At 40.3% G+C, this 25,205-nt stretch overlaps 1 long non-coding RNA gene across 1 annotated transcript in view; it reads left to right on the forward strand.

Moving 5' to 3' along the window:
* Positions 1–5,835: 5,835 nt before the first annotated feature.
* Positions 5,836–25,205, forward strand: part of LOC309610004 — a 263,329-nt gene continuing 243,959 nt past the window's right edge. Inside the window, exon 1 of the long non-coding RNA XR_014233693.1 lies at positions 5,836–8,687. This is a non-coding gene — a long non-coding RNA (uncharacterized lncRNA). The remainder of the gene's footprint in view (positions 8,688–25,205) is intronic.

Genomic DNA, 25,205 nt, shown 5'->3' on the forward strand with positions numbered 1-25,205 from the left:
AATACATGCACAAAAGAAAGACCATGTAAAGCCACACTGAGAAGGCAGCCATCTTCAAGACAAAAAGAGGTCTGAACAGAACCAACCCTGCTAGCACCTTAATCTTGGACTTTCAGCCTCCAGAACTGTGTGAAAATAAATGTCTGTTGTTTAAGACACCCAGACTGTGGTATTTTGTTATGGCAGCCCTAGCTGACTAATACTCTCAGTATGCCGATAAAGAAATAGTGTGCTTGGCAGAACTAGTAGCAGAGTCCATAATGGGAAACAATACTCATGAGAGGAACAAAAGGGACCAAACATTACTTAGGAAGAGAGGATGGGTGCATAGTCTGGAGATAGGCAGTTGCACTCTTTTTCTGTACCCTATATTTTACTCATCAGGCATACCTCAGATTTTCAACCTGGAAAGCAAAGCCCAGAAGGAACTGGGAGGTGCCTTCCCATTACATTTATACACTTTTGCTTATGTCTGGTGGAAGAGCATGAAATTCAAATACAAAACATCACTATCTGCCCCCTCCCCAAAACAAAACCCTAAACAAAAAACTCTATGTGAACATGCACACATGACTATGAATTCTAGGTTCCCTGGGTCTACCCGGTTTGAATCAAGAGGCTGAAAAACACAGAGAACATAGTATTAACCTGAGATATGGATAACATCAGCGTCCAGCTGTGAGTGGGTTGGGGAGTGGGTGGGCACCAACATTGCGGCCAGCAGCCAGGCTTGTTAACTCCCAAATGTTGATATACCTACAAAACTCTCATTTGTTTTCCTTAATGTGATATTATCATTGTATTAGGTCAATATGACGAGGCCTTAGAAGAATTTTGAAATTTAAAACATGTTTAGTAAAAAGTTACTCCAGTGTATATTAAGTTATTCCGATCTTGCTCTGTCTGTTATACCCACTTAATCCAGTTACTCAATGTAATGTTTATAAGTCCCTTTCAGAAACAGTTCATGTGATTATTGGGCAGTGGTTCACTAAGCATATGGCTCTTGTGTTCTGGCATAGTGATTCTGGGGACCTTGTGAAGCACCCATACAGCTGTGTTCAGGGTAGGCCTCTACTGGTAAAGTTACATCAAAACAAGTTCCACCTGAAACAAGAACCACAGCAACCAACTTCTAATCTTGTACTTTTTAGAATGTCAGAAAGTTCTCAAAGATGAAGACTGGGAAAGAGGAAAAAAGAAGGAAAAGGGAGGATGAAGGGAAGTGAGGAGCAATCTGAACTAAGTGGGACAAAGCATCTGTCCATATTCAATCTATTGTCCTTCAAAAGACAATGAATCGGAGGAGGAGAGACGATGACGGAAGAGTAAGACGCGGAGATCACCTTGCTTCCCACAGATACAGTAGAAATACATCTACACGTGGAACTGCTCCTACAGAACACCCACTGAACACTGGCAGAAAACGTCCGACCTCCAAAAAGGCAAGAAACTCCCCCCGTACTTGGGTAGGGCAAAAGAAAAAAGAAATAGCAGAGACAAAAGAATAGGGACGGCACCTGCACCAGTGGAAGGGAGCTGTGAAGGAGGAAAGGTTTCCACGCACTAGGAAGCCCCTTTGCGGGCAGAGAATGTGGGTGGCAGAGGGGGGAAGCTTCGGAGCCACGGAGGAGAGCACAGCAACAGGGGTGCGGAGGGCAAAGCGGAGAGATTCCCGCATGGAGGATCAGTGCAGACCAGCACTCACCAGCCCGAGAGGCTTGTCTGCTCCCCTGCCAGGGCAGGCAGGGCTGGGAGCTGAGGCTCACACTTCAGTCAGATCGCAGAGAGAGGACTGGGGTTGGCGACGTGAACACAGCCTGAAGGGGTTAGTGCACCACAGCTAGCCGGGAGGGAGTCCGGGAAAAAGTCTGCAGTTGCCAAAGAGGCAAAAGACTTTTTCTTCCCTCTTTGTTTCCTGGTGTGCGAGGAGAGGGGGTTCAGAGTGCCGCCTAAACGAACTTCAGAGACGGGCGCAAGCCGCAGCTATCAGCGCGGACCCCACAGCAACAGGGGCGCAGAGGAAAAAACGGAGAGATTCCCGCACAGAGGCTCGGCGCCGAGCAGCACTCAGCAGCCCGAGAGGCTTGTCTGCTCACCCGCCGGGGCGGGCGGGGCTGGGAGCTGAGACTCAGCTTCGGTCGGATCGCAGGGAGAGGACTGGGGCTGGCGGCGTGAACACAGCCTGAAGGGGTTAGCGCACCAATGCTGGCTGGGAGGGAGACCGGGAAAAAGTCTGCAGCTGCCGAAGAGGCAAGAGACTTTTTCTTGCCTCTTTGTTTCACGGCGCGCAAGGAGAGGGGATTCAGAGCGCCGCCTAAACGAACTCCAGAGACGGGTGTGAGCCGCGGCGATCAGCGTGGGCCCCAGAGACGGGCGTGAGATGCTGGGGCTGCTGCTGCCACCTCCAAAAATCCTGTGTGCGAGCACAGGTCACTCTCCACACCGCCCCTCCCGGGAGCATGTGCAGCCCACCACTGCCAGGGTCCCGTGACCCAGGGACAACTTCCACGGGAGAACTCACTGCGTGCCTCAGGCTGGTGCAACGTCACGCCGGCCTCTGACGCTGCAGGCTGGCCCCGCCTCCTCTGTACCCCTCCCTCCCCGCGGCCTGGGTGAGCCAGAGCCCCCAAAGCAGCTGCTCCTTTAACCCCGTCCTGTCTGGGCAGGGAGCAGACGCCCTCAAGCGACCTACACGCAGAGGCAGGTCCAAATCCAAAGCTGATCCCCAGGAGCTGTGCGAACAGAGAAGAGAAGGGGAAATCTCTCCCAGCAGCCTCAGAAGCAGCAGATTAAAACTCCACAAACAACTTGATGTGATGCATCTGTTGAATACCTGAATAGACAACGAATCAGCCCAAATTCAGGAGGTGGACTTTGGGAGTAGGATATATTAATTTTTCCCCTTTTCCTTTTTTTGTGAGTGTATATGTATATGCTTCTGGGTGAGATTTTGTCTGTATAGTTTTGCTTTATAATAGCTTTATTTTACTTCACTATATTATAGCCTCTTTCTTTCTTTCTATTTTTTCTCCCTTTTACTCTGAGCCATGTGGATGAAAGGCTCTTGGTGCTCCAGCCAGGCATCAGGGCCGTACCTCTGAGGTGGGAGAGCCAACTTCAGGACACTGGTCCACAAGAGACCTCCCAGCTCCATGTAATACCAAACGGCAAAAATCTCTCAGAGATCTCCATCTCAACATCAAGACCCAGCATCACTCAATGACCAGCAAGCTACAGTGCTGAACACCCTATGCCAAACAACTAGCAAGACAGGAACACAGCCCCATCCATTAGCAGAGAGGCTGCCTAAAATCATAATAAGGCCACAGACACCCCAAAATACACCACCAGACGTGGATGTGCCCACCAGAAAGACAATATCCAGCCTCATCCATCAGAACTCAGGCACTAGTTCCCTCCACCAGGAAGCCTACTCAATCCACTGAACCAACCTTAGCCACTGGGGACAGATACCAAAAACAACGGGAACTACGAACCTGCGGCCTGTGAAAAGGAGACCCCAAACACAGTAACATAAGCAAAATGAGACGACAGAAAAACACACAGCAGATGAAGGAGCAGGGTCAAAACACACCAGACTTAACAAATGAAGAAGAAATAGGTAGTCTACCTGAAAAATAATTCAGAATAATGATAGTAAGGATGATCCAAAATCTGGGAAATAGAATAGACAAAATGCAAGAAACATTTAACAAGGACGTAGAAGAACTAAAGAGGAACCAAGCAATGATAAAAAACACAATAAATGAAATTAAAAATACTCTAGTTGGGATCAATAGCAGAATAACTGAGGCAGAAGAAAGGATAAGTGACCTGGAAGATAAAATGGTGGAAATAACTACTGCAGAGCAGGATAAAGAAAAAAGAATGAAAAGAACTGAGGACAGTCTCAGAGATCTCTGGTACAACATTAAACACACCAACATTCGAATTATAGGGGTCCCAGAAGAAGAATAGAAAAAGAAAGGGACTGAGAAAATATTTGAAGAGATTATAGTTGAAAACTTCCCTAATATGGGAAAGGAAATAGTTAATCAAGTCCTGGAAGCACAGAGAGTCCCATACAGGATAAACCCAAGGAGAAACACACCAAGACACATATTAATCAAACTGTCAAAAATTAAATATAAGGAAAACATATTAAAGGCAGCAAGGGAAAAACAACAAATAACACACAAGGGAATCCCCATAAGGTTAACATCTGATCTTTCAGCAGAAACTCTGCAAGCCAGAAGGGAGTGGCAGGATATAATTAAAGTGATGAAGGAGAAAAACCTACAACCAAGATTACTCTACCCAGCAAGGATCTCATTCAGATGTGATGGTGAAATTAAAACCTTTACAGACAAGCAAAAGCTGAGAGAGTTCAGCACCACCAAACCAGCTTTACAACAAATGCTAAAGGAACTTCTCTAGGCAAGAAGCACAAGAGAAGGAAAACACCTACAATAACAAACCCAAAACATTTAAGAAAATCGGAATAGGAACATACATATCCATAATTACCTTGAATGTAAATGGATTAAATGCTCCCACCAAAAGACACAGGCTGGCTGAATGGATACAAAAACAAGACCCATATATATGCTGTCTACAAGAGACCCACTTCAGACCTAGAGACACAAACAGACTGAAAGTGAGGGGATGGAAAAAGATATTCCATGCAAATGGAAATCAAAAGAAAGCTGGAGTACCAATTCTCATATCAGACAAAATAGACTTTAAAATAAAGACTATGACAAGAGACAAAGAAGGACACTATATAATGATCAAGGGATCGATCCAAGAGGAAGGTATAACAATTGTAAATATTTATGCACCCAACATAGGAGCACCTCAATACATAAGGCAAATACTAACAGCCATAAAAGGGGAAATCGACAGTGACACAATCATAGTAGGGGACGTTAACACCCCACTTTCACCAATGGACAGATCATCCAAAATGAAAATAAATAAGGAAACACAAACTTTAAATGATACATTAAACACGATGGACTTAATTGATATTTATAGGACATTCCATCCAAAAATAACAGAATACATATTTTTCTCAAGTGCTCATGGAACATTCTCCAGGATAGATCATATCTTGGGTCACAAATCAAGCCTTGGTAAATTTAAGAAATTTGAAATCGTATCAAGTATCTTTTCCGACCACAACGCTATGAGACTAGATATCAATTACAGGAAAAGATCTGTAAAAAATACAAACACATGGAGGCTACACAATACACGACTTAATAACGAAGTGATCACTGAAGAAATCAAAGGGGAAATCAAGAAATACCTAGAAACAAATGACAATGGAGACATGACGACCCAAAACCTATGGGACACAGCAAAAGCAGTGCTAAGAAGGAAGTTTATAGCAATACAAGCCTACCTCAAGAAACAGGAAACATTTCGAATAAACAACCTAACCTTGCACCTAAAGCAATTAGAGAAAGAAGAACAAAAAAACCCCAAAGGCAGCAGAAGGAAAGAAATCATAAAGATTAGGTCACAAATAAATGAAAAAGAAATGAAGGAAACAATAGCAAATATCAATGAAACTAAAAGCTGGTTCTTTGAGAAGATAAACAAAATTGATAAACCATTAGCCAGACACATCAAGAGAAAAAGGGAGAAGACTCAAATCAATAGACTTAGAAATGAAAAAGGAGAAGTAACCACTGACACTGCAGAAATACAAACGATCATGAGAGATTACTACAAACAACTCTATGCCAATAAAATGGACAACCTGGAAGAAATGGACAGATTCTTAGAAATACACAAACTGCCAAGAATAAACCAGGAAGAAATAGAAAATATGAACAGACTAATCACAAGCACTGAAATTGAAACTGTGATTAAAAACCTTCCAAAAAACAAAAGCCCAGGACCAGATGGCTTCACAGGCGAATTCTATCAAACATTTAGAGAAGAGGTAACACCTATCCTTCTCAAACTCTTCCAAAATATTGCAGAGGGAGGAACACTCCCAAACTCATTCTATGAGGCCACCATCACCCTGATACCAAAACCAGACAAAGATGTCACAAAGAAAGAAAACTACAGGCCAATATCACTGATGAACATAGATGCAAAAATCCTCAACAAAATACTCGCAAACAGAATCCAACAGCACATTAAAAGGATCATACACCATGATCAAGTGGGGTTTATCCCAGGAATGCAAAGATTCTCCAATATACGCAAATCAATCAATGTGATACACCATATTAACAAACTGAAGGAGAAAAACCATATGATCATCTCAATAGATGCAGAGAAAGCTTTCGACAAAATTCAACACCCATTTATGATAAAAGCCCTGCAGAAAGTAGGCACAGAGGGAACTTTCCTCAACATAATAAAGGCCATATATGACAAACCCACAGCCAACATTGTCCTCAATGGTGAAAAACTGAAACCATTTCCACTAAGATCAGGAACAAGACAAGGTTGCCCACTCTCACCACTGTTATTCAACATAGTTTTGGAAGTGTTAGCCACAGCAATCAGAGAAGACAAAGAAATAAAAGGAATCCAAATCAGAAAAGAAGAAATAAAGCTGTCACTATTTGCAGATGACATGATACTATACATAGAGAATCCTAAAGATGCTACCAGAAAACTCCTAGAGCTAATCAATGAATTTGGTAAAGTAGCAGGATACAAAATTAATGCACAGAAATCTCTTGCATTCCTATACACTAATGATGAAAAATCTGAAAGTGAAATTAAGAAAACACTCCCGTTTACCATTGCAACAAAAAGAATAAAATATCTAGGAATAAACCTACCTAAGGAGAAAAAAGACCTGTATGCAGAAAATTATAAGACACTGATGAAAGAAATTAAAGATGATACAAATAGATGGAGAGATATACCATGTTCCTGGACTGGAAGAATCAACATTGTGAAAATGACTCTACTACCCAAAGCAATCTACAGATTCAATGCAATCCCTATCAAACTACCACTGGCATTTTTCACAGAACTAGAACAAAAAATTTCACAATTTGTATGGAAACACAAAAGACCCCGAATAGCCAAAGCAATCTTGAGAACGAAAAATGGAGCTGGGGGAATCAGGCTCCCTGACTTCAGACTATATTACAAAGCTTCAGTAATCAAGACAGTTTGGTACTGGCACAAAAACAGAAATATAGATCAATGGAACAGGATAGAAAGCCCAGAGATAAACCCACACACATATGGTCACCTTATCTTTGATAAAGGAGGCAAGCATATACAGTGGAGAAAAGACAGTCTCTTCAATAAGTGGTGCTGGGAAAATTGGACAGGTACATGTAAAAGTATGAAATTAGAACACTCCCTGACACCATGCACAAAAATAAACTCAAAATGGATTAAAGACCTAAGTGTAAGGGCAGACACTATCAAACTCTTAGAGGAAAACATAGGCAGAACACTCTATGACATACATCACAGCAAGATTCTTTTTGACCCAGCTCCCAGAGAAATGGAAATAAGAACACAAATCAACAAATGGGACCTAATGAAACTTAAAAGCTTTTGCACAGCAAAGGAAACCATAAACAAGACCAAAAGACAACCCTCAGAATGGGAGAAAATATTTGCAAATGAAGCAACTGACAAAGGATTAATCTCCAAGATTTACAAGCAGCTCATGCAGCTCAATAACAAAAAAATGAACAACCCAATCCAAAAATGGGCAGAAGACCTAAATAGACATTTCTCCAAAGAAGATATACAGATGGCCTACAGACACATGAAAGAATGCTCAACATCATTAATCATTAGAGAAATGCAAATCAAAACTACAATGAGATATCATCTCACACCGGTCAGAATGGCCATCATCAAAAAATCTAGAAACAATAAATGCTGGAGAGGGTGTGGAGGAAAGGGAACCCTCTTGCACTGTTGGTGGGAATGTAAATTGATACAGCCACTATGGAGAACAGTATGGAGGTTCCTTAAGAAACTAAAAATAGAACTACCATACGACCCAGCAATCCCACTACTGGGCATATACCCTGAGAAAACCATAGGTCAAAAAGAGTCATGTACCAAAATGTTCATTGTAGCTCTATTTACAATAGCCAGGACATGGAAGCAACCTAAATGTCCATCGACAGATGAATGGATAAAGAAGATGTGGCACATATATACAATGGAATATTACTCAGCCATAAAAAGAAATGAAATGGAGGTATTTGTAATGAGGTGGATGGAGTTAGAGTCTGTCATACAGAGTGAAGTAAGTCAGAAAGAGAAAAACAAATACAGTATGCTAACACATATATACGGAATCTAAGGGAAAAAAAAAAAAAAAAGGCCATGAAGTACCTAGTGGCAAGACGGGAATAAAGACACAGACCTACTAGAGAATGGACTTGAGGATATGCGGAGGAGGTGGGGTGAGATGTGACAGGGTAAGAGAGTGTCATGGACATATACACACTACCAAATGTAAAATAGATAGCTAGTGGGAAGCAGCCGCATAGCACAGGGAGATCAGCTCGGTGCTTTGTGACCACCTAGAGGGGTGGGGTGGGGAGGGTGGGAGGGAGGGAGATGCAAGAGGGAAGAGAAATGGGAACATATTGTATATGTATAACTGATTCACTTTGTTATAAAGCAGAAGCTAACACACCATTGTAAGGCAATTATACTTCAATAAAGATGTTTATAAAAAAAAAAAAAGACAATGAATCACTGGCCAACAGGAGCTCAATTTTCCACAGTCTTGTACATTCAGGGAAGTCCCCACAAAGCACCCAGATCTATAGAAATGAGCTAAGCCATCTGCTGTCAATATCTGTGTGCTTCCAAAGCCAAACCAAGACAACAAATACAAAATCAAAGCAAAAAAACCCAATTGCCACTTCTTCCTGTACCCCTTGCCTTCTCACAAGAAAAGAACAAAGAAACAAGCAAATAAAATCTCATCCTTGAAGAGAAAAACCATTTTCTCTGCTATAAGGAGGAATGAGGTGAGCATCTTCATTTTTATCTGAGTTTGAGTTGACACCACAGTTGTATTGGCTCTGATTTTGCTATCATATTATATATGTATTAGCACATCCATCAACTCAGGAAGATCTTGAGCTGCATCCCTACTCACAAACAGTTCCAGTGACTTTCCCTAAATTCATTTCTATTACAAATCTAATCTCCACCTCTTCTTTAATCCAGGGATATTGGCAAGAGATCTAGGTGAGTCAGTAGTAATGAGAATACATCAGAAAGGGTCAAACAGCAATACAGTATAGGCAGACATCACTCCCTGCTAAGTGGCACTCAGTTTAGAGTTAATTGTGGTCTAAGGGAAGCTCTCTTAATCAGTAGGAAGCTTAGCTACTGGGAATGGGTGATGGGCAGTACTCTTTCTAATGGAACTGGGGAAGGTCAGCTTTCCTCCCAGCTGCCAGGTCCTTGAATAAAATGCTCCCTCATGTTGATCCTTTGCTTTCCATATAATTGAAAAGCAAAGGATTCTTGTCCATATAATTGAATCATGTCATATAGTTTCATCCTGGCTCAGCTCCCCACCACCCAGCCTGTAGAAACTTGCTCTAGTCTCATGAGAGTTGAAGTGAGGGAAAGCGCTGCCTCAATTTGACTAAGTCCTCTTCATGCCCCAATAACAGAAGCTTTTGAAGCAAAATAGCCAGCAAGAAACTCTTTTTTTCCTCTGTCATATTTCTCCCCTGAGAAAATAATCATGGAAAATCTAGCTGCTTTCACCGTGAAAAGTGGAAGAAAAAAGAGGTGGAAAAAAGTCAACTCAAGGAGCAAGGAAGAAAAAACAAAATCAGTAAATATCTAAAAATATTTTCCTACTGTGTTTATTATGCCACTAGCTGTACTCATGTATGCGTATAAACTGCTATAAGATCTCCAGTTCCTTAAGAAGGAATTTAGGAAACTATGACCAATAGGAGAGATTAGAAATTTCACACAGACTTAAACCATGGAGAAAGAAGTAGTATCATTAGATCAGTAGTTATCAACAGGAATGACATTGTTCCCAGGGAGGTGTTTTGGGGTGTCACAGTCCTGTCTCATTTAATGAGAAAGGACCAGGGCATCTCCTTTCCAAGAAAAAATTATCCCGCATACTGCATGACTTTTAATTGATCCACAGGACATCCAGGTAGATGAAAAGTCTACTTGTCATTATCCCAAACCAGATAAACTCTGTTTACATATAGCACAAAATATTTTTGTGTAGCACTGAAATATATTTAATTTTCCAGAAATAGAGTTATTGAGGGAAGATTATACTTTACTTTGTTTGGAAATTTACCAAGAGTTGTTAACCATTTGGAAAAATCATGCCTCCAATGATAAATGCTTCCAGTAGCTTTAGGTCTAAGTTCAAGCATCTGACTACATCGTGTATTATAGTCATGTACAAACAATTCCATATTTAAATATCTATTATTTTATTACAAATTGCTTTTCTTTCATCTGTTCTTTTTTACCATAAACATCTTGTACGCATAGAGAAGTGTCCAGAGAGATCAGGCACAAGCTCAATTGGCCTCTCCCAGTGAAGTCACATGGTCAGTTCTTAATTCTCTCAGCAATGTTATGGGACAACATGTATGAAGTATTGCCAATCAGGGAAGCTCACTTAAGCCAAGGTGTCCAGGGTTTTTATTGAAAATCAGTCATGTAGTTATGGAGTGCCCACATGGCTGACCTTATTTACTCAGTCTCCAGGTCCTCTGAGATCAAATTGATACTGTGTGACCCAAAGCCCTCACCATACTAACTTTGTTAGCATAAACTATCTTTGTGGCCAAGGTAAACAAAGGCACTATTTTCAGGCATGATATTTCACAGGTTTAGAAATTACCTTCCAGGAGCTAGGCAAGGGCCAAACCTTTGTTTCGGAACTTGCAGGGTTTTGGGAAGCCAAGCCTGCTGAGTCAGTCCTTTATTGCATACCATGAATTTTAATTCAGAACATGAAAGGAAAAATATATAAGGAGAAAAAGGGGTTTTCTAGGGTCTCAAATCACTGTAGAAAGAGATTGAGAGGCAATAAAACAAAATCTTATATTCTGGGAGGAAAGGTAGCTGACTGCTATTTCAGTCTACCCCCTCTTTCAGCCTCCTTAAGGTGGTAAAGTACAATTTTTAACATATAAGTCTTTGGAGTTGGGCTTCCTGCATAAAAATCTGGTCCTCCTATTCAAAAATTTGTGTGGTTCAGGGGAAGCTATTGAAAGGTTCAGTCAGTTTCTTCATCTGTTAGTAAATTAGAGATGTAAATGTTCCTGCCAAGAACATAGCCAGTTACTTATAAATGGTTCAAAGTAAGCATTCAATCTCTATTAGAATTATTAATATTACTAGCTCTCTTAAGCAAAGAACTGGGATTACCAAATTCAGAGAGCAAAGGAAGATTTATGGTCATTTGAAGTTGTGGGTGTGGGCCTTTTAAGGTTGAGGTTTTGGATCGGTCTTGTTCTCAGTCTTTCTCCCAATTAATGAAGGGAATACCTGCTATCTGAGATGACTTTTGAATTCTGGGGAATGAGGAAACAGGATGGAGAAGTGTCATTTTTCTCACGAGGGCCTGTTCAGTGCTTTTGGTTCAAAAAGAGAGAGCTTAAAGCAAACCTCTTTTTTATTCCTAAATTATCTAAAATTATTCACTAAGGTACAAATGAGGTAGAAATTCAGGGTAGCAGTTCAAATAGTAAACATTTGACTGAAGCTTTCTTTTGGTGTTGTTTCCCTTCAGAAGCTCAGAATAGAGCCTGAATATGGTACACTCCATACATGACAGTTAATGAACAGCCTGAACTCATAAAAATTTTCTTGACCAAGGTGAAAAATCACATTACGTAAAGAGATTTCACGTGCTTTAGTCATTGCTTTCATGATACAAATTACAAGGGTATGGGAATGATTCATTTAGCAAAAAATGGGTTCTCATAGATTGACTTTTATCAAAAACAAGTTAGAATAAAAGAATCAGTTAATTGAAGACTTTGATACCTCAGCGGAAGAGTCTTCATTTATGGTAGGATTACATATCACTTTATCCGAAGTGAAGTGTCATCAAGCAGCAGAAAATGAAAATACATACTTTACATTAGAGAGCTTGCTTTCTAGATCAGCCCACAGGGCATTGGGTTGCTCCTTGGGGATAAAGCAATTCATGATCCCAACCCTCACTAAAAGCTATTATTCTTTCTTTCTTTCTTTCTTTCTTTCTTTCTTTCTTCCTTCCTTCCTTTCTTTCTTCCTTCCTTTCTTTCTTTCTTTCCTCCTTCCTTCCTTTCTTTCTTTCTCTTTCTTTCTTTCTTTCTTTCTTTCTTTCTTTCTTTCTTTCTTTCTTTCTTTCTTTTCTTCCTTTCTTTCTTTTTCTTTCTTTCTTTCTTTCTTTCTTTCAACTTAACTTTTCACAGAATTGAAGTACAACTGAGCTGTTGAATAATACAATTTAATAAAAGAAATGTTCCCTGGGAGCTCCCCACAACTGTCACCCAAAGACATCAAGAAAGCTTGACCCCTGTCCCATCATGAAATGCTGGGCAGCTTTTCCAGACTTCAGCAACCCTGGGAAGCTGAGAGCCCACTAGGGCTCTGAAGTAAAATCTGCCACTTGGCATTTCTGCTGTCTTCAGACACTCTGTTCATCCAAATACTCCCAAGTTCACATTCTTATAATCTTCAGGCTCCTCTCCACTGATCCAGTCTCTCACCCCTTCTACACTCTCCTAAACCATTTCACTGTGCCATTTGCTATTCCTGACCCATGATCAACAAACTCTTACATAGCCTCAGTGTCTTCCACATGTTTGCCTTAACCTGACTTCCTCCTTTAGCATCTCTCAAGCAGCAGTTGTGCACCTGCTCACATCCCACTTATCTCTGGGTCAGATCATATGAAACACTTAGGCTACTAATGCCCTGACCACTTGCATGAACTGGTGTTCTCCCATTCACCTGAGATTCTCATTTCCATTGGTGTATTCTATACCTTTTGCCCCCAAAACAGTTCCACCTTAAGATCCCCAATTCAGACATTCTACTGTAAGGCTACAAACTTATATTTCTTGTTGGCTTATATAACCTATTGGCATAATTGGTTTTTTCCCCTGCTTAATTGAAACAAAATTGACATTTGACATTATGTGAGTTTAAAGTATACAATGTGATGATTTGATACATATATATATCATGAACTGTTTACCACAATAAGGTTAGCTAACACATCCTTTACCTCATATAATTACCATTTTGTTGTGGTGGTGGTGGTGAGAACATTAAAGCTCTACTCTCATAGCAACTTTCAAGTATAGAATACAGTGTTGTTAACTATAGTCACCATGCTGTACATTAGATTCGTGGAACTTATTCATCTTATAACTGGAAGTTTGTATCCTTTGACCAACATCTCCCAATTTGCCCCACCTTTCTATCCCTGGAAACCTCCATTCTACTATCTGTTTCTATGACTTCAATGATTTTAGATTCCATATGTAAATGAGATGATACGGTATTTGATTTTCTCTGTCTGACATTTAACTTAGCATTATGCCTTCAGTGTTCATCCATGTTGTGACATAATTGTTTTATTTTTATGCTTCAGCCCTTCAGCATCAACGTTAACTCATGTAGCTTTCTCATGCTCTTCAATAATTATCAGAATTTTCCTCTCAATCTTCAAAGACCTACATCTTTCTTATTCTCAGAATATGGTTTGGACTACTCGACATAGACATTTAGATGTTTCAGTCACTTCAACCTCAGTATGTGGAAACTATTTTTGAACCACCCGTTCTCCACCAAAAATGTCCCTTCTTCAGGGTTCTCTATCTCTGTTTCACTCTTGCACACCTCTAATCCATTCTCTCAATATTAAAAAAGATGCAATATTAAAAAAAATTCTCCTGTCTGCAGGCATCCCATTCCCCTATTAGAAAGTACAAATGAGTAGTAGACATATTACTGCATGGGCTGGCTCTTAACCAGCTATCTCTCCAGCCTCATCTTGTATTACTCCTCACACTACCAATTTTTTGTTCCTCCCTAATCAGCATCTTTCATTTCTTCTGCTGTACCCAGGGTATTTGCACAGGCAGTTTTCTCTGTTTTCTGTCTCATACAACTTACACCTCACACACATTCTTCACATCTCAACTAAAATATCCCTTCTTCCAGTGAAGTCTCCAAGGACCAAGCTCTCCAACAGAGCAGGTTAGTTCTTCCTATTACACAGTATTAAAAACGTGTATGTCTCAATTAGAATTATTAATATCTCTGTCTTACCCTCAAATTAAGCTCCACAGTGATAGGATCTGGGTCCATTTTGTTCACTCATATAGATTCTCAATAACATCCATGGAAGAAACTGAATGAATTATTTTAAATCAATCTGTTTACTATATTTTACGGACTATAGTTATTCCATCTTTATTTTGACTTCAAGTGGTCAAAATTGATTCTTCTATGATTTTTTTTTCCTCATAGAAGACATAAATAATAGCAACCTTTCTATTATCTCAATTTCATGCACTCTGCTCTTGGATCACTTTCTCCTATCTTTCCAGCTCACTCCTATTATTACTATTCCATCAAAATTTTGTGCCTGTAGCCTCGAAGCTGAACATGACTGGAGAAAAACATACACCCACATTGACTGTTCCTACTTTAAATTCATGCCACAAACTTCAAAGTAGTCCCCTCATTATGCCCAGCAATCATAGGACATTTTACTAGGCTGCTTAACCCTCCACTGTGCTGGAAGATTTTCTCACATCTTCCTTTCTCAGAATTTGAATACTTCCCGTGTGGCCTTCCCTTTCAGCTGATACACTTGCTTTCTTCTTCACTGAGAACACTGAATCATTCATAGCTGGAGAACTTCCCCACATCCCAGCACCATATCTACCAACCTACCAACACCTGTAGCTAGAAGATCTGACAGCACATTGGTACATAAATTCCTGATTCAAGCCAAAACTCTCATGGGTGCATTAGGCCTCAGCCCCTCTCACTCACATAGAGACATTGCTCCAGAAATTCAGTACCCCTCTCTTATATTATGTTTTCTTTTTCTTACACTATTATTTCCAACAGTTCACAAGCATGATGTTATTTTTCCCATCTTAAAAAAAACAAAAACAAAAAATAATAATTTTCTTGACCCTACTTTCCCCACCAAATACAGTCCATTCTTCTGTTCTTCTTTGTAGTTTCTGTGTTCACTGTTTCAAGTACCTCGCCTCTAATTATCTCTTAGCCCCCTGCTTTTCCCCTCCCAGCCAGATTTTGGTCCCATCCTTCCATTGAAACTGTGCTTATTAAGATCACAATTCACTTCCGTGTTACTAAATATACTGGCCAAATCTCAGTCTTCATCTTATTTGATCTTTTTGAAATACTTGACTTCAGTTGATGAAATCCTCCTCCTTAATACACTTTCCTCACCTGACTTGCAGAAATCTGCATCCTTCTGGTTTTCCTCCACCATCCCTACTGTGTTTTCTTAGTCTCCTTTACTGCTTCCTATACTTGATCCATGCCTCACTGTTGGAATCCCCTGGGGCTCAGTCTTTCTTTCTTTTTTTTTAATGTCTATATTCATTCCCTCAATGATACTATGGCTTTAAATTTCAATTTTATGCAGTTGACTTTCAAATTTATACCATTAGTCTGGACTTCTCTCATATATACAACTGCCCACTCAATAGTTACATGATATTTCAAACTTAAAATTGTCGAAACTGACCTGTCCTTTTGCTTCCAAATCCACTCTTTATACATGATTTCCTATTTTAGGTGAGAGCAGCTTAGTCCTTCCAGCTCTTTAGGCAAACAGATTTTAGTCATCTTGTACCTGCTAGGAAACTTTGGTTCAAACTTTAAAATATATTACAAACCAATTAATTCTCTCCATCTCTAACTGCTATTATCCTGGTGTGAGTGGTCATTATTCCTCACCTAGATTGTGGCTATAGTGTTTTCTGGTCTCTCTGACTCCCTATAATACAGTCAAACTCTATACCTGACACAATAGCTGGGCTAATTTTTGGTGAAACAGTTGGATTTTGTCAGTCATCTTCTGAAATCCCCATAATGAGTCCCTAACTTAGAAGGGTCAAAGTCTCTATAATAGCTCACAAAGTCCTGCGTGATCTGTCTCCACTCTGATCTCATCCCCAGCTACTCTCTTCCTCCATTGCAACTCAGTGGTCAGGTTGCTTTTCTTTGAATGTTTAAGGATGCTCCATTTTAGGGTCTTTTACTGGTGATTCTCTCTGCCTGAGACATTGTTCTCTCCAGATAGCTTCATGTTTAACTCCTTCTGCCCTTCAACTCTTTGCTTAAATGTGATACCCCAATGGTTTATCTTGTTTTTTAATTTTCTCAACCAATTTATTTATTTATTTATGTAAAAATTTATTTAGTTATTTTTGGCTGTATTGGGTCTTCATTGCCGCGCGTGGGCTTTCTCTAATTGCGGTGAGCGGGGGCTATTCTGTTGCGGTGCACAGGCTTCTAATTGTGGTGGCTTTTCTTGTTTTGGAGCACAGGTTCTAGGCGTGCAGGCTTCAGTAGTTGTGGTTCATGGGCTCTAGAGCGCAGGCTCAGTAGTTGTGGTGAAGGGGTTTAAGTGCTCCGTGACACGTGGGATCTTCCCGGGCCAGGGTTTGAACCCATGTCCCCTGCATTGGCAGGCGGATTCTTAACCACTGCACAACCATGGAAGTCCCGCTAGCCCAATTTAGAATTACAACCCACCCTTCCTAGCATTGGTGATTCCTCCTAATCTGTTCTTTTCATTTAATACCATTATCAGATTCGGCCATATATATTTTATCTATTGATTATGTACAGTTTATTGTCTGACTCTCTGATTAGAATTTAATTACTCTAAGATCTTGTTTATGTTTGTATTTTTGATCACTTATGAATTTTAAGTCTGCAGAAGAACGGCTGATATACAATAGCTGCTCAAGAGGATTAAATCTCCACAATCAACTTGATGTACCATGCATCTGTGGAATACCTAAAGAGACAGCGAATCATTCCAAATTGAGGACATGGACTTTGGGAGCAACGATAAATATATATTTTACACTTTTTCTCTTTTTGTGAGTGTGTATGTGTATATTTCTGTGTGTGATTTTGTCTGTATAGCTTTGCTTTTACCAATTGTCCTAGGGTTCAGGCTCTCCTTTTTTTTTTTCTTTCTTTTATTACCTTCAAAATATTATTTCCTAATAATTATTATTTTATTTTATTTTACTTTATTTTATTTTATCTTCTTTCTTTCTTTTTTTAAAAACATCTTTATAGGAGTATAATTGCTTTACAATAGTGTGTTAGTTTCTGCTTTATAACAAAGTGAATCAGTTATACATATGCATATGTTCCCATATCTCTTCCCTCTTGCATCTCCCTCCCTCCCACCCTCCCTATCCCACCACTCTAGGTGGTCACAAACACAGAGCTGATCTCCCTGTGTTATGCAGTTGCTTCCCACTAGCTATCTATTTTACGTTTGGTAGTGTATATATGTCCATGCCACTCTATCACTTTGTCACAGCTTACCCTTCCCCCTCCCCATATCCTCAAGTTCATTCTCTGGTAGGTCTGTGTCATTATTCCCGTCTTGCCACTGAGTTCTTCATGACTTTTTTTTTTTCCTTAGATTCCATATATATGTGTTAGCATACTGTATTTGTTTTTCTCTTTCTGACTTACTTCACTCTGTATGACAGATTTTAACTCCATCCCCCTCACTACAAATAACTCAATTTCATTTCTTTTTATGGCTGAGTAATATTCCATTGTATATACGTGCCACACCTTCTTTATCCATTCATCCGATGATGGACACTTAGGTTGCTTCCATGTCCTGGCTATTGTAAATAGAGCTGCAATGAACATTTTGGTACATGACTCTTTTTGAATTATGATTTTCTCAGGGTATATGCCCAGTAGTGGGATTGCTGGGTCATATGGTAGTTCTATTTTTAGTTTTTTAAGGAACTTCCATACTGTTCTCCATAGTGGCTGTATCAATTTACATTCCCACCAACAATGCAGGACTGTTCCCTTTTCTCCGCACCCTCTCCAGCATTTACTGTTTCTAGATTTTTTGATGATGGCCACTCTGAATGGTGTGAGATGATATCTCATTGTAGTTTTGATTTGCATTTCTCTAATGATTAATGATGTTGAGCATTCTTTCATGTGTCTGTTGGCAATCTGTATAGCTTTTTTGGGGAAATGTCTATTTAGGTCTTCTGCCCATTTTTGGATTGGGTTGTTTGTTTTTCTGTTTTTGAGCTGCTTGTAAATTTTGGAGGTTAATCCTTTGTCAGTTGCTTCATTTGCAAATATTTTCTCCCATTCTGAGGGTTGTCTTTTGGTCTTGTTTATGGTTTCCTTTGCTGTGCAAAAGCTTTTAAGTTTCGTTAGGTCCCATTTGTTTATTTGTGTTCTTATTTCCATTTCTCTGGGAGCTGGGTCAAAAAGAATCTTGCTGTGATGTATGTCATAGAGTGTTCTGCCTATGTTTTCCTCTAAGAGTTTGATAGTGTCTGCCCTTACACTTAGGTCTTTAATCCATTTTGAGTTTATTTTTGTGCGTGGTGTCAGGGAGTGTTCTAATTTCATACTTTTACATGTACCTGTCCAATATTGCCAGCACCACTTATTGAAGAGACTCTCTTTTCTCCACTGTATATGCTTGCCTCCTTTATCAAAGATAAGGTGACCATATGTGTGTGGGTTTATCTCTGGGCTTTCTATGCTGTTCCATTGATCTATATTTCTATTTTTGTGCCAGTACCATACTGTCTTGATTACTGTAGCTTTGTAGTATAGTCTGAAGTCAGGGAGCCTGATTCCTCCAGCTCTGTTTTTCTTTCTCAAGATTGCTTTTGTTATTCGGGGTCTTTTGTGCTTCCATACAAATTGTGAAATTTTTTGTTCTAGTTCTGTGAAAAATGCCAGTGCTAGTTTAGATAGGGATTGCATTGAATCTGTAGATTGCTTTGGGTAGTAGAGTCATTTTCACAATGTTGATTCTTCCAATCCTGGAACATGGTATATCTCTCCATCTATTTGTATCATCTTTAATTTCTTTCATCAGTGTCTTATAATTTTCTGCATACAGGTCTTTTTTCTCCTTAGGTAGGTTTATTCCTAGATATTTTATTATTTTTGTTGCAGTGGTAAATGGGAGTGTTTTCTTAATTTCACTTTCAGATTTTTCATCATTAGGAATGCAAGAGATTTCTGGGCATTAATTTTGTATCCTGCTACTTTACCAAATTCATTGATTAGCTCTGGTAATTTTCTGGTAGCATCTTTAGGATTCTCTATGTATAGTATCATATCATCTGCAAACAGTGACAGCTTTACTTCTTTTCCAATTTGGATTCTTTTTATTTCTTTTTCTTCTCTGATTGCTGTGGCTAAACATTCCAAAACTATGTTGAATAAGAGTGGTGAGAGTGGGCAACCTTGCCTTGTTCCTGATCTTAGTGGAAATGGTTTCAGTTTTTCACCATTGAGGACGATATTGGTTGTGGGTTTGTCATATATGGCCTTTATTATGTTGAGGAAAGTTCCCTCTATGCCTACTTTCTGCAGGGCTTTTATCATAAATGGGTGTTGAATTTTGTCGAAAGCTTTCTCTGCATCTATTGAGGTGATAATATGGTTTTCTCATTCAATTTGTTAATATGGTGTATCACGTTGATTGATTTGCGTATATTGAAGAATCCTTGCATTGCTGGAATAAACCCCACTTGATCATGGTGTATGATCCTTTTAATGTGCTGCTGTATTCTGTTTGCTAGTATTTTGTTGAGGATTTTGCATCTCTGTTAATCAGTGCTGTTGGCCTGTAGTTTTCTTTCTTTGTGACATCTTTGTCTGGTTTTGGTATCGGGGTGATGGTGGCCTCATAGAATGAGTTGGGGAGTGTTTCTCCTTCTGCTATATTTTGGAAGAATTTGAGAAGAATAGGTGTTAGCTCTTCTCTAAATGTTTGACAGAATTCGCCTGTGAAGCCATCTGGCCCTGGGCTTTTGTTTGTTGGAAGAATTTTAATCACAGTTTCAATTTCAGTGCTTGTGATTGGTCTGTTCATATTTTCTATTTTTTCCTGGTTCAGTCTAGGCAGGTTCTGCATTTCTAAGAATTTGTCCATTTCTCCCAGGTTGTCCGTTTTATTGGCATAGAGTTGTTTGTAGTAATCTCTCATGATCGTTTGTATTTCTGCAGTGTCAGCTGTTACTTCTCCTTTTTCATTTCTAATTCTATTGATTTGAGTCTTCTCCCTTTTTTTTCTTGATGAGTCTCGCTAATGGTTTATCAATTTTGTTTATCTTCTCAAAGAACCAGCTTTTAGTTTTATTGATCTTTGCTATTGTTTCCTTCATTTCTTTTCATTTATTTCTGACCTGATCTTTATGTTTTTTTCCTTCTGCTAACTTTGGTGGTTTTTATTCTTCTTTCTCTAATAGCTTTGTGTGCAAGGTTAGGTTGTTTATTTGAGATGTTTCCTGTTTTTTGAGGTAGGCTTGTATTGCAATAAACGTCCCTCTTAGAACAGCTTTTCCTGCATCCCATAGGTTTTGGGTCGTCATGTCTCCATTGTCATTTGTTTCGAGGTATTTTTTGATTTCCCCTTTGATTTCTTCAGTGATTACTTCGTTATAAAGTAGTGTATTGTTTAACCTCCATGTGTCTGTATTTTTTACAGATCTATTCCTGTAATTGATATCTAGTCTCATAGCGTTGTGGTCTGAAAAGATACTTGATACGATTTCAAATTTCTTAAATTTACCAAGACTTGATTTGTGACCCAACGTATGATCTATCCTGGAGAATGTTCCATGAGCACTTGAGGAAAATGTGTATTCTGTTGTTTTTGGGTGGAATGTCCTATAAATATCAATTAAGTCCATCTTGTTTAATGTATCATTTAAAGCTTGTGTTTCCTTATTTATTTTCATTTTGGATGATCTGTCCATTGGTGAATGTGAGGTGTTAAAGTCCCCTACTATGATTTTGTTACTGTTGATTTCCCCTTTTATGGCTGTTAGTATTTGCCTTATATATTGAGGTGCTCCTATGTGGGGTGCATAAATATTTACAATTGTTATATCTTCTTCTTTGATCGCTCCCTTGATCATTATGTACTGTCCCTCTTTGTCTCTTGTAATAGTCTTTATTTTAAAGTCTATTTTGTCTGATATGAGAATTGCTACTCCAGCTTTCTTTTGATTTCCATTTGCATGGAATATCTTTTTCCATCCCCTCACTTTCAGTCTGTTTGTGTCCCTAGGTCTGAAGTGAGTCTCTTGTAGACAGCATATATACAGGTCTTGTTTTTGTATCCATTCAGCCAGTCTGTGTCTTTTGGTGGGCACATTTAATCCATTTACATTTAAGGTAATTATCGATATGTTTGTTCCTATTCCCATTTTCTTAAATGTTTTGGGTTTGTTATTGTAGGTGTTTTCCTTCTCTTGTGTTTCTTGCCTAGAGAAGTTCCTTTAGCATTTGTTGTAAAGCTGGTTTGGTGGTGCTGAACTCTCTCAGCTTTTGCTTGTCTGTAAAGGTTTTAATTTCTCCATCAAATCTGAATGAGATCCTTGCTGGGTAGAGTAATCTTGGTTGTAGGTTTTTCTCCTTCACCACTTTAAATATTTCCTGCCACTCCCTTCTGGCTTGCAGAGTTTCTGCTGAAGCATCAGGAGAATTATGGGGATTCCGTTGTGTGTTATTTGTTGTTTTTCCCTTGCTGCTTTTAATATGTTTTCTTTATATTTAGTTTTTGATAGTTTGATTAATATGTGTCTTGGCGTGTTTCTCCTTGGGTTTATCCTGTATGGGACTCTCTGTGCTTCCAGGACTTGATTAACTATTTCCTTTCCCATATTAGGGAAGTTTTCAACTATAATCTCTTCAAATATTTTCTCAGTCCCTTTCTTTTTCTCTTCTTCTTCTGGGACCCCTATAATTCGAATGTTGGTGTGTTTAATGTTGTCCCAGAGGTCTCTGAGACTGTCTTCAGTTCTTTTCATTCTTTTTTCTTTATTCTGCTCTGCAGTAGTTATTTCCACTATTTTATCTTCCAGGTCACTTATCCTTTCTTCTGCCTCAGTTATTCTACTATTGATCACTTCCACAGTATTTTTAATTTTATTTATTTATTTTTTCATCATTGCTTGGGTCCTCTATAATTCTTCTAGGTCCTTGTTAAATGTTTTTTGCATTTTGTCTATTCTATTTTCAAGATTTTGGATCATCTTTAGTATCATTATTCTGAACTCTTTTTCAGGTAGACTGCTTATTTCCTCTTCATTTGTTAGGTTTGGTGTGTTTTTACCTTGCTCCTTCATCTGCTGTGTGTTTCTCTGTCTTCTCATTTTGCTTATGTTACTGTGTTTGGGGTCTCCTTTTCACAGGCTGCAGGTTCATAGTTCCTGTTGTTTTTGGTGTCTGTCCCCAGTGGCTAAGGTTGGTTCAGTGGGTTGTGTAGGCTTCCTGGTGGAGGGGACTAGTGCCTGTGATCTGGTGGATGAGGCTGGATCTTGTCTTTCTGGTGGGTACGACCACGTCTGGTGGTGTTTTTCAGGGTGTCTGTAGCCTTATTATGATTTTAGGCAGCCACTCTGCTAATGGATGGGGCTGTGTTCCTGTCTTGCTAGTTGTTTGGCATAGGGTGTCCAGCACTGTAGCTTGCTGGTCATTGAGTGAAGCTGGGTCTTGGTGTTCAGATGGAGATGTCTGGGAGATTTTTGCCATTTGGTGTTATGTGGAGTTGGGATGTCTCTTGTAGACCAATATCCTGAAGTTGGCTCTCCCACCTCAGAGGCACAGCCCTGATGCCTAGCTGGAGCACCAAGAGCCTTTCATCCACACTGCTCAGAATAAAAGGGAGAAAAAATAGAAAGAAAGAAAGAAAGAAAGAAAGAAAGAAAGAAAGAGGATAAAATAAAGTAAGATAATATAAAATAAACTTATTAAAATAAAGAATAATTAAGAAAAAAAATTCTTTAAAGTTAAAGAAAAAAAAAAAACCAGATGGACAGAACTCTAGGACAAATGGCGAAAGCAAAGCTATACAGAAAAAATCTCACGTAGAAGCATACACAAACACACTCACAAAAAGCGGAAAAGGGGGAAAAATAATATATCTTGCTCCCAAAGTCCACCTCCTCAATTTGGGATGATTCGTTGTCTATTCAGGTATTCTACAGATGCAGGTACATCAAGTTGTTTGTGGAGATTTAATCTGCTGCACCTGCAGCTACATGGAGAAATTTCCCTTTCTCTTCTTTGTTTGCACAGCTCCCGGGGCTCAGCTTTGGATTTGGACCCGCCTCTGCATGTAGGTCGCCTGAGGGCGTCTGTTCACGCCCAGACAGGAGGGGGTTAAAGGAGCAGCTGATTCGGGGCCTCTGGCTCACTCAGGCTGGAGTGAGGGAGGGGTATGGATGCGGGGCGAGCCTGCGGCAGCAGAGGCCGCCATGACGTTGCACCAGCCTGAGGCACCATGCGTTTTCCCATGGAAGTTGTTCCTGGATAACAGGACCCTGGTAGTAGTGGGATGCACAGGCTCTGGGAGGGGCGGTGTGTGGATAGTGACCTGTGCTTGCACACAGGCTTCTTGGTGGTGGCAGCAGCAGCATTAACGTTTCATGCCCATCTCTGGGGTCCGCGCTGATAGCCGCGGCTCACGCCCGTCTCTGGAGCTCATTTAGGTGGTGCTCTGAATCCCCTCTCCTCACACACCAGTAAACAAAGAGACAAGCAGAAGTCTCTCATCTCTTCGGCAGCTCCAGAACTTTTCCCAGACTCCCTCCCGGCTAGCCGTGGTGCACTAGCCCCTTCAGGCTGTGTTCACGCTGCCAACCCCAGTGATACAAATGAAGCCCGAGTCTCAGCTCCCAGCCCCTGCCTGCCCCGGCGGGTGAGCAGACAAGCCTCTCGGGCTGGTGAGTGCTGGTCGGCACTGATCCTCTGTGCGGGAATCTCACTGCTTTGCCCTCCACACCCCTGTGGCTGCACTGTCCTCCATGGCTCTGAAGCTTCCCCCCTCTGCCACCCACAGTCTCTGCCCACGAAGGGGCTTCCTAGTGTGTGGAAACCTTTCCTCCTTCACGGCTCCCTCCCACTGCTGCAGGTCCCATCCCTATTCTTTTGTCTCAGTTATTTCTTTTTTCTTTTGCCCTACCCAGGTACGTGGGGAGTTTCTTGCCTTTTGGGAGGTCTGACGTCTTCTGTCAGCATTCAGTGGGTGTTCTATATGAGCAGTTCCATGTGTAGCTGTATTTCTGATGTATCTATGGGGAGGAAGGTGATCTCCACGTCTTACTCTTCTGCCATCTTCTCTCTCCTTTGTTTCTTTCTTTTTCTTCTCCCTTTTATTCTGAGCTGTGTGGATGACAGGCTCTTGGTGCTTCAGGCAGCCTTCAAGTCTGTGCGTCTGAAGTGGGAGAGCCACGTTCAGGACACGGGTCCAAAAGAGACCTCCCTGCTCCACGTAGTATCAAATGGTGAAAATCTCCCAGAGATCTGCATCTCAACGCCAAGACCCTGCTCCACTCAACGACCAGCAGGCTACACTGCTGGACACCCTATGCCAAACAACTAGCAAGACAGGAATACAACCTCATCCATTAACACAGAGACTGCCGAAAATCATAAGGCCACAGACATCCCAACACATACCAGCAGACGTGGACCTGCCCACCAGAAAGACAATATCCAGCCTCATCCACCAGAACCCTGGCACTAATCCCCTCCACCAGGAAGCCTACACAACCCACTGAACCAACCTTAGCCACTGGGGACAGACACCAAAAACAACAGGAACTACGAACCTGCAGCCTGAGAAAAAGAGACCCCAAACACAGTAAGTTAAACAAAATGAGAAGACAGAGAATCACACAGCAGATGAAGGAGCAAGACAAAAACCCATCATACCTAACAAATGAAGAGGAAATAGTCAGTCTACCTGAAAAAGAATTCAGAATAATGATAGTAAAGATGATCCACAATCTTGGAAATAGAATGTAGAAAATAAAAGAAACGTTTAACAAGCACCTAGAAGAACTAGAGAGCAAACAAACAGTGATGAACAACACAATAAATGATATTAAAAATTCTCTAGACGGGATCAATAGCAAAATAACTGAGGC

The sequence above is a fragment of the Balaenoptera borealis genome (assembly GCF_965194805.1).
Source record: "Balaenoptera borealis genome assembly, chromosome: 13".
Taxonomy (NCBI): domain Eukaryota; kingdom Metazoa; phylum Chordata; class Mammalia; order Artiodactyla; family Balaenopteridae; genus Balaenoptera; species Balaenoptera borealis.